Source organism: Gadus macrocephalus, chromosome 7 (genome assembly GCF_031168955.1).
Source record: "Gadus macrocephalus chromosome 7, ASM3116895v1".
NCBI lineage: Eukaryota > Metazoa > Chordata > Actinopteri > Gadiformes > Gadidae > Gadus > Gadus macrocephalus.
In genome coordinates, this window is record NC_082388.1 from 7,716,030 (window position 1) to 7,726,042 (window position 10,013).

Sequence of the window (10,013 nt, forward strand, 5' to 3'; positions counted from 1 at the left end):
TTGAAGCATTTGATTCTTGGTTCTGGGCTTTCAATTCCCACCCCTACAGAAAATAATTCCAGTATTCCAACCTCAACCGAGCTGTATATCTCTGATCAAAGCCACGCCGGGTCTCGAAGCACCTAGAATCAAGGAAAAAAATCTCCCAAAGGACAGGCTTCAAAACCTAATGGAGACACGCAGTATATCCGTAACATGCAGATATGCAGCTAGAGAGTTGAATGAACACTACAACTTAAGCAATCAACATTTCATAATGTTAAAGTTCTCAGAGATGTAACAATCCTTTTTTTAATTCACATGAGATTATTGAAATTTCTACTAGCTTTTAGAAAAAAGCACTGAAACTGTAACTTACACATAGCTGGTAATATCCTGTTGTCCAAATTGGAATCATAACGATTTTTTTTCTGCAAATGTCATTCTGTTTGAAGATATAAGAAAAGATACAGTGGATCACGTGTGGTTCCGCAACCCATTACATTCCGCCACCCAACCATACTCTCATAGTCATAAGACATAGACATATCCAAATGTACAATGTGGTCTGAATGTTTAAATCTCATTCCGCCAAACAAATGTGGTAATGATGCAAAAAAATTAAAACTTGCCTGTATGGGCCCTAATGACACACTTACAGTAAACAGTACAGTAAAGATTTGTCTAAGATGTGAAAAAAGATGCACTCACAGGCATACTTAACAGTGGGTCACTGTGGAGTTACAGCCAAGTTGGCACAACATACAAGTCAGCAATGTAGATGTCTTTCCCCTATAAAGCATTTAAAAAGAGTATAGTAATGCAAGACTACAACAGATAGAGCTGATTCATCACATTGACTTCCACTGTACCTTTGACCTGACAATTTTTGACACCAACTCCAAACAGCCGTTTCCGATCTGGAAAACAGTGAGACATGCAAATACACTATAGGCTACTGTAACTAATAGTCAGACATTACAGTGATGGTTGAAATAGTTTCTAAACTTACCCACGCATCACTGTCACATTAACATTAAAAGCAAAAAAATATTTCATAAAGTTAAACCTAAACTCACCGTTGACTCCATGTCCTGATTCAGGCCCAGGCTCCAAAAGTCAGCCCGAGTGAGGCATGCCTTTTCTGTGCAAATAATAAGCTCAGCTCCTGGTTTTTCCCGGTCAAGGACATAGTCCAACTACAAATTTAATAGTATGAGAAATTATGCAGTTGAGCAAGCAAACTTTCACTGAAATTCGGTCTAAATTGCATTTAACACAACTAACCAATGCTTTTTGAGAAGCATGATAATCAAATGTCCAACTGGCACGACACGCTGATATTCCCTCAGGGCTGGTTAGGGCTTCACAATCCATAATCACTACAGTTGGGTGGTCTCCACAGTTGACACATGAGAAATTGTATTCATGTGCCGACAGCGCCTCGAAATGGAGATAACCATGCAAAATTGCATCATGGCTGCCATATTTTTGTTTGTTGGTTTGCTCCAAAATGTCCAGCTGCCTGCCAACTACTGTGTGATTCTGTAACATCATTCAAATAAAGTAATCAATAACATATGCTTGTTTTACCACGGCTAAGGGGAGTCATCAGGCAGAGCGGAGCACAGCTGAGTGCAGTTGCACCCCCTTAGCCGTGGTAAAATAAGCATAACTCATGGACTCAAGTTGGTTATTGCGTTTCTAAAGCTGTTACCACATTAATCTGGCATGGTTTCATTAAAGGAAGAAAGAATAAAACTAACCTGCACTGATTGCCGTAACAAAAGGCATGGATGAATAGAGAGGATCATATGATCATCGAAGTTATGAAGCCCCTCAGTCTATTCCTGATATCGGAAGAAGCTCCCACAGACCCCACACTTTTTACAGTATGTGGTAACATCTGAAAGATAAGAAAGACAGGGATCATTAAAAAAGGATTTTAAATACAGAAATGTAAATGTTAATAATGTGTAAATGTTCTGAAAATTAGGTTATGTACTTTTTTGGGGCACTTTGTTTTTAACTTATTGAATTATTACTGAAAGCCATAATCATCAAAATAAAAACAAATAAAGGTAACAAATATTTCACTTTGTATTGAATGAGTCTACATAATCTATTAGTTTCACTTTATAAATTAAATTGCTGAAATAAATTAACTGTCCACCTGTACAGTATTTAATATACAATAGCTTAGAGACTTTTTAACACCCCATGGGAACACTGGAAAGAGAAAATCAAATGCCAGACTGCTACATTGTTAATACAGGATCAAATGTAGGACAAACTGTTCATACACACCTGTGACAATCCCTGTGATAGTAGCTATTTTTGCCTTTTGAGGGATAACAATAGGCTCCGAAAGGAGTAGTTTGCATCGATGGCAAAATGTCTCCAGTGGAACAAGGTGCAGAGGGAAGTCTACAGTCTGTGGCGGGGTGACATCTTTGGGCAAGTCCGATGGAATGTTTTTGAATTCAAGCAAGAACTTGATCAGTGAGGCCAATGCCTCTCCCTCTGGAGGATATTTGTCTTGGTTCCGTATTGGTTCACTCTGTGTGGAAATGGTATTGATCAGGGGCCGTATTCACAAAGGATTTTAGGGCTAAAAGTAGGTCCTAACTGGCGAATTTAGGAGTAACTCCTAAAAATAATGGGCGTGTCACTCTTAAATTTAGGACTCCTAACTTTTTTCACTAAGAGCAATTCACAAAGTATTTTAGGCCTAAAAGTAGCACCTAAGTCTAGGACAGCTTAAAAGTCCTCAAGAGGACTCCTAACTCAGTAAGACCTATTCACAAAGAATCGTAAATGCCTGCGAGACGAAATGTTAGGGTATTAAACTTGTTGTGGAGTTAATCGCAATGCAATAACATCCCCGACTAACAGGAATAATCCGATTAGTCCCGAAATAAAATGTTTGGCCACACTACTTTATTTAGCAACAGGGGAAATGCAACTTTGCAATGCCGACGATTTAAAAATATCGCAACCATCAGTCAGCCGTGCCATAAACTTTCCTTTGGACATTCAACAATTACACAGGATCAAAGCCAACTTCATGGCAATTGCAGGTATGCCCGGTGTGGTCGGTGCTATTGACGGGACGCACATAAAAATAATTGCGCCATCAAAAGACGAGGACGTGTTCGTCAATAGGAAGAAAGTGCATTCCATCAACACGCAGGTTGTTTTTGATGCAAATTTTAACATAGCCTACTGGATGTTGTTGCAAAGTGGCCTGGATCTTCAGCTACCCATGATTCGCGCATTTTAATGGAGAGCGGTCTGAGGCAGCTTTTTGAGGTGTACCAGTTGGGTGTCACTTGCTGGGAGACAGTGACTATCCATGCAAGACGTGGCTCTAGACACCCTACCTCAATCCACAACCGGGAGCACAGCTAAAGTATAACATGGAAGTGATTACGCATATTACGCTTAGTCCTACGTGTAAAACACATCGTATTGGCTCTTTGACGCCTTTTATTTGTTCAATCCATATTTATTATTGTTTACAGATTTCTTCCATATATGCTAGAGCACACAAACATACACGAAATGTTGTGGAGAGAGGAATTGGGCAGATGAAACGTCGGTTCATGTCCTCCACGGCGAAATACACCTCACCCCAGAGAGGGCAAGCACAGTCATTACTGTATGTGCCATTCTACACAACCTCTGCAAGCGGAGGAACATTCCACAGCCAGACGATGATGATGATGATGATGATGGCGATCAACATGACAATGAATTTGGCCGTGTGGAACCGAGTGGACCGGCATTTAGGGATCACTTTGAAAACACATTTTAGGTAAACACCTTGGCACAAATCAGTCAACACTTGTGTAGTTCATAAAATTTATTTTCTTTTAAATTTTACGTATTTTTATTGTTTGCTTTCTCTCTCTCTTGAACGTGCAGGCTACAACGTCATTATCGTGGTCTGCACAAAATTGTCATCATGCGTGTATTCTGCTAACTGCACTATAACTACTTAATAGGAATTCATTTCTAGCCTAGGCTATTTCCTTGTTTTTCGGTGATTCAGTGGGCTCGTCTGAACAACCAATCACCGAACTGACTGCTTCTAAACTCGTGCACGAGAATTGACGTAATCCATAGCAACGGCGCGTCACTCTTTGTGATTTATCCTTAGTAAGAGTAGGTCTCAGCGGCTTTGTGAATAACTTTTAAGAAAAAACTCCTACGTAAAATGTTTTAGCGCGAGTTAGGAGCACTCCTAGCGGTAAGATAAAATGCTTTGTGAATACGGCCCCTGATCTTCTGTGTTTTTAGTATTCTTGAATAGCCCTTTGTGTGTATGATTGAGGTGCCATTTTGCCATGGCCTTGTGAGGGCATGACCTCCTCGGCTTCGAACATGGACAGCGCCAGGTATTTTTCTTTTTATCGTATGCTACCATAACCCTCCCCAACCTGGAATAATAAGACATGATTGGTTCAAGGATGGATACATGAATCTTGGACGCATCGTTGCCCAATTCAACAATTTTGCTGAGTGGTGCCTTCATAGACTCAGCTTTAGCCCGTCTATCCAGACAAGTCTTTTTTGTGTTTTCGGACAACCATTTATTTTGGACCATGTCACTGAGTATCTCATCTGTAAGGATTGTGTCACAGTCAAGCTATAAAAAACTGGGTAACACTTTAAATTAAGATACACATATTAATCATAAACTAGCTGCTAACTAACATGGATATTAGCAGTACATTAGCCCTTTATTATCCATTATAAATGATTAATTCATACTTTACTCAACATGACCATATTCTGCCATTAACAGACCACTTACTACAAGTTTCTCTGATGTAACCCCCTAATTACTCAAGTGCCCCTGACTGCAGCCCGCCGATCGAGGAGGAGCTAAATGTGGGCGGGTCTAAACGTTTAACCCATGGTTTTACCCTCTCGGGCGCCATCTGGTGGCGGAGATCCGGCAGCACATTCTCAAACATCAATACAGCACAGCGCAGCACAATGACTTACCGGTAATATGGAAAAAAGTTCATGCATTTGATAGACTTAGACATTCCTACTTTTAACTTGTCATTTCAAATGTCTTTTTTAGTATAGACACATATTATTTCGTACACTCAATTATATTAGCCAAGTCAAATAAACCAAAGACGGAAGACTTTGCATCATTGATTTTTATTTTCACCCCAGGCAAAAAATGTTGATCTGTAAAGAAGAAAAATGCATCCAGAAATGTTTGACAAAGGCAAGTATCAAGGTATTATCAAGTATCTGGCCCATAGCAAGCAACCCTGTTCCCAGTTTCCAGGTCCGTCAATTTCCCAGCGTCTAGAAAGGAAACAGATTGCGGTTCTTATAGGCACAATAACAATGCAAGATGTGAAACAGATAATTGAAATAAGTGGAGGGATTACGCTTTAGTCTAGCAGTAGTTGACTACAAGACTAATTAATCACATGACCTCTCACCTGTAGCCCTCCTTGCACTCGTCGCCGTTTTCTGTCCTGCAATCGGTCTTCCTCAGACCTTAGTGATTTTATGACAACATACAGTAACTATGAAAACATTCACGTTGGTCTGTTGGCAGTGCGTAAAACTGTTTTTTTTGTCATTTGATTCAAAAGGGTGATATTCAGGGCTCTTAAGGTATGGGGAAGTTCTGCAGGAGAGCGAGACACCACCATCTCCTAATTTGCAGCATGTTTTCCTTTGAAGAAGGAAATGCAGGAAGATGTTAATATGTTGTAAAAAGAAATAACACCTTGTACACTAAGCATAATGTGTCACGATTTACACATAATAATAATAATAATACATTTAATTTAGAGGCGCCTTTCAAAACACCCAAGGTCACCTTACAGAGCATATAGTCATCATACAATTTTTTAAAAAACAAGACATTGTGGAAAAAGATAAATAAATAAACATAAGCAATAAGAAATAAATAAAACAAAAACAGGACAAAACTAAAAAACAATCAAAACAGTGATCAGTTAGACGTTGTGTGCGAGTTTGAACAGGTGAGTTTTGAGTTGTGACTTGAAGGTTGTAATGGTGTCTGACTGTTTTATGTGTGGGGGGAGGGAGTTCCAGAGCCTGGGTGCTGAACAGCTGAATGACCGGGCACCCATTGAAGTGAGTCGTGATGTGGGGATACATAGTAGTCCAGCAGAGGTTGAGCGGAGGGAGCGGGAGGGAGTGTATTCTTGGAGGAGGTCGCAGAGATAACTGGGGGCTAGGTTGTGGAGAGCTTTGTAGGTGAGGAGTAGGGTTTTGTATTGGATGCGGTAGTGAACTGGGAGCCAGTGAAGTTGAATGAGGACAGGGGTGATGTGGTCAGATGATTTGGTGCGGGTGATGATCCGGGCGGCTGAGTTCTGAATGATCTGCAGTCTGTTGATGAGTTTGGTGGGGAGTCCGGTGAGGAGGGCGTTGCAGTAGTCTATGCGTGATGTGACAAATGAGTGAACTAGGATTTCAGTGCTGGATTGGGTCAGTGATGGGCGGAGTCTGGCAATGTTGCGGAGGTGGAAGAATGCAGTCCGGGTGATGTTGTGAATATGGGGTGCGAATGAGAGGGTGTTGTCCAGGATGACGCCGAGGCTCTTGACTTTGGAGGAGAAGGGTACTGGGAATCCATCGATAATTATGAGTGGAGCTGGGGTGTGTTGTGATTTAGTGAGGGTGGATTTGGATCCGATGAGCAGGGCCTCGGTCTTGTTTCCATTGAGTTTCAGGAAGTTCCTGCTCAACCAGCTCCGGATCTCTTCCAGGCACGTGATGAGGGAAGTGGGGGGGATGGCAGCGGTGGGTTTGGTGGAGATGTAGACCTGTGTGTCGTCAGCGTAGCAGTGAAAATGGACCCCATGGTGACGGAGGAGTGTGCCCAGCGGGAGGAGGTAAGTGGTGAAGAGGAGTGGACCCAAGACTGACCCCTGGGGGACACCCAGTGAGACACCTGAACACCCGGACTTGTGGTTGCTTAGTTGAACAAATTGTTGACGGCCGGTGAGGTAGGATGTAAACCAGGAGAGTGCAGCACCAGTGATCCCAATACCAGCTAGGCGGTCCAGGAGCAGAGGGTGGGAGATGGTGTCGAATGCTGCGCTGAGATCGAGGAGGATGAGAATGGTGAGTAAACCAGAGTCGGCTGCAAGGAGGAGGTCGTTGGTGATTTTGACTAGGGCTGTTTCAGTGCTGTGTTTTGGACGGAAGCCAGATTGGAACGGTTCGTGGAGATTGTTAGTGTCGAGGTGGGACTGTAGTTGTGCGGCAACCACCCTTTCAAGTGTTTTGGAGATGAAAGGGAGATTGGAGATGGGCCGGTAATGGTTAAGGTCAGTTGGGTCAGCACCAGGTTTTTTCAGGATGGGAGTGATGGCAGCCAGCTTGAGAGTGGGGGGTACAGTACCAGTAGTGAGGGAGGAGTTAATTATGTTGGTGATCATGGGGGAGATGGACGGAAGACATGCTTTGACAAGGGAGGTGGGAAGAGGATCGAGCTGACAGGTGGTGGTTTTGGCTTTGCGGATGAGTTCTGAAACGGTCTGTTCTGTTACTAGGGTGAAGTCAGAGAGGGAGCTGATGAGAGGTTGGCCAGAGGTGATCATCCAGGGTGGGTCATCAGAGGGGGTGCGAGATGAGGCCAGTTGTTGGTGAATACCTCTCTGAAATCACAATTGGCCCCCATTACAATGTACAGAGTGTACTGAAATTCAAGAGGTACTGGTTAATATAATGTCAGGCGTGTTCCCAAGGATAATTTTTTTCAATACAAATTAATGTGGTTTTAATGTAGCACGCAAACATTTTTACAGACAACAGCAATTCTATAACATACTGATTAGGTCTTACCATCAAAACAAACACGCCACAGTTGTTGGAGCACCCTTGCTTTGTTAGGCCCTGAGGTGTGAACAATGTATTTTAATAAAAGTATGGCAAGAAAATAGTAAAAAGTTAGCAAATGCTATTATGTAATGTCTTACCTGGACATCATTCACACCAAGCTCTCTCCAGGGGCGAGAAGAGAGGCTGTGAGCAACGTGTCTGTCAAATAATAAGCGAAGTAAATAAAAGTAACTCAACTTCAATTAACTTTTGTTTGAAAAGTATGCATAAACGCTTGGAACAAAGCCTGAACTGAATAAGGAAGAGGTTGGAACTTCAAATAAAAAAGTTTTCATAACGGGCTTAAAAAGAACTGCCTGTCTCAAAAAAGATAAAAAGTTCTGTTTCCATCTGTTTAAGGAATCAAAATACTGTAGTTGGAATATGGAATGGATTATTTTAGATCAAATAAAAACAGAACCATCGATTAAAACAAACAAAAGGACAAGTGGTTTAAAACAGAACTACCATTGTCCAGAAAGGATTATGCGAGGTGCCCTAAAAACCTGAATAGACTGGTTCTACTCTCATCTCTCCAACCGCTGCCCCAGAGGGAATCTAGGAAGAAAATCTCCCTAGCCTGTGGCCTCAGTATCTGTTAAATATTCAAATTCAAATATAACCAGTTGCAGTGAGTTGTGTAATGTTCCTGGAATCCCAACAGAGCTGACATGCATTTAATTATTATCGAAAAACATTAAAATCAGCAATGAGCGACTTGTTGTGTAAAGAAAAGAAAGGAAGAAAATGTAAAAGGTATTTACACAGAGTGTCCAATGTCCAGGTACGGACACTGGGAGAATAATCCACTGTAGACTGGCTGCATTATCCTGTAAAAAGACAACAACAGCTGAATATTAAATGCTCAAACTTCACTCAATAAAGCAAAACTTTAAAACAAATTACCGGAAGGTGATCCATGGCGTTCCTCGATGATGGTGGGAACCAAGTGGAAATGACATAGCTGTCTGCAGCAAACAGGTTCTCTACTCTCTATAACAGAGAAAGTTTGCTAAATCTCTTACTGTCAAAATATATTGACTATTGAAATAAACTATCCAATAATTTTGAATTAAATATTTCACAGGAGCTACACTACCGTCTCAATCATTTTGAGACAAGAGTTCAGGATCTAGTAGAACACATAAACACAAATTATTGGAAGATTTTGAAAAATATTACATAAACCATCTCAGCACAGCACATTCTCTATGCCTACCGTTCCCTCCATGTCCCGCTGCAAACCCAGAGTCCAAAAGTCAAAGCGGGTCAGGATGATGTTGTTCACCATTGCAAGGTGCTGAGTGTGACTTTTGGTCTCATCCAAGACATGAGACAGCTAGTGGAAGAAAACAAAGTCTTTATACATGTATGATTATATGAGTGACATGCATAGATAACCACAGTGGCACAATGGTTGACTTTACCAGTTGTTCTTGGCTGTCTTGGAGTTTCTGTCCCCAGCATGCTCTGTGGGCTGAAAACTTGTGGAGACTAGGGAAGTCTCCATGAGGTCTCTGCTCACTGTCATCATTTACTAGTGTAGAAAGCAACCGAAAAATGAAATTAAGTGTGAAATGTCACATTTCTCATTTGAATGAGGTGCAAAATAGAGCCATGACTCACACTCTTGAGACTCCTCTTATTCTTTCCCTGATGACCCAGTTGACATCACGGTTGATTGGGAGTGAGCTATAGGAAAAATAGCAACAAACTTTATTGTCTGAAGTAGATGAAGACGACAAATGTGCATAATTATTCAATCCCATACCTAAGACAACCCTTCCATAGCTGTCAAACTGCAATGAAACATCTGGAGGAACAATCTTGCTGTACTGATTTTTGATTTTTTGGTTCCTTGCCATGTTGTAATGGTGGAGAATGTTTCTTTGTAGAAAAATGTGTGTTGATGGGGTTGTCTGATTTAAAAAGTAGTTGTTTTTTCTCATCCCTGAAAACAGCTGCTCCGCACACTGGCTGTTAATAAGACCAGCAAGTTCAGGCACAAGCTCCAGCTTTCTTAGAACCTCACACTGGTCTTTGCTGTTCCCCTGGTGGAACACATTGTTCAAAGCAAAATGCTGTGAAGATCCAGTGAGAGGGTGACCATCTTTGTCAGCTGGCTTTTTTTTAAATTTCAG

At 41.5% G+C, this 10,013-nt stretch overlaps 1 long non-coding RNA gene across 1 annotated transcript; it reads right to left on the reverse strand.

The window, feature by feature from the left end:
• Positions 1–7,811: 7,811 nt before the first annotated feature.
• On the reverse strand, positions 7,812–9,045 carry LOC132461298 (uncharacterized). The gene is made up of 5 exons (XR_009526599.1): positions 8,972–9,045; positions 8,779–8,865; positions 8,637–8,702; positions 7,971–8,031; positions 7,812–7,887 (listed from the first exon to the last, which is right to left on the reverse strand). It is a non-coding gene; the product is annotated as an uncharacterized LOC132461298 (long non-coding RNA).
• Between the last annotated feature and the right edge of the window lie 968 nt (positions 9,046–10,013).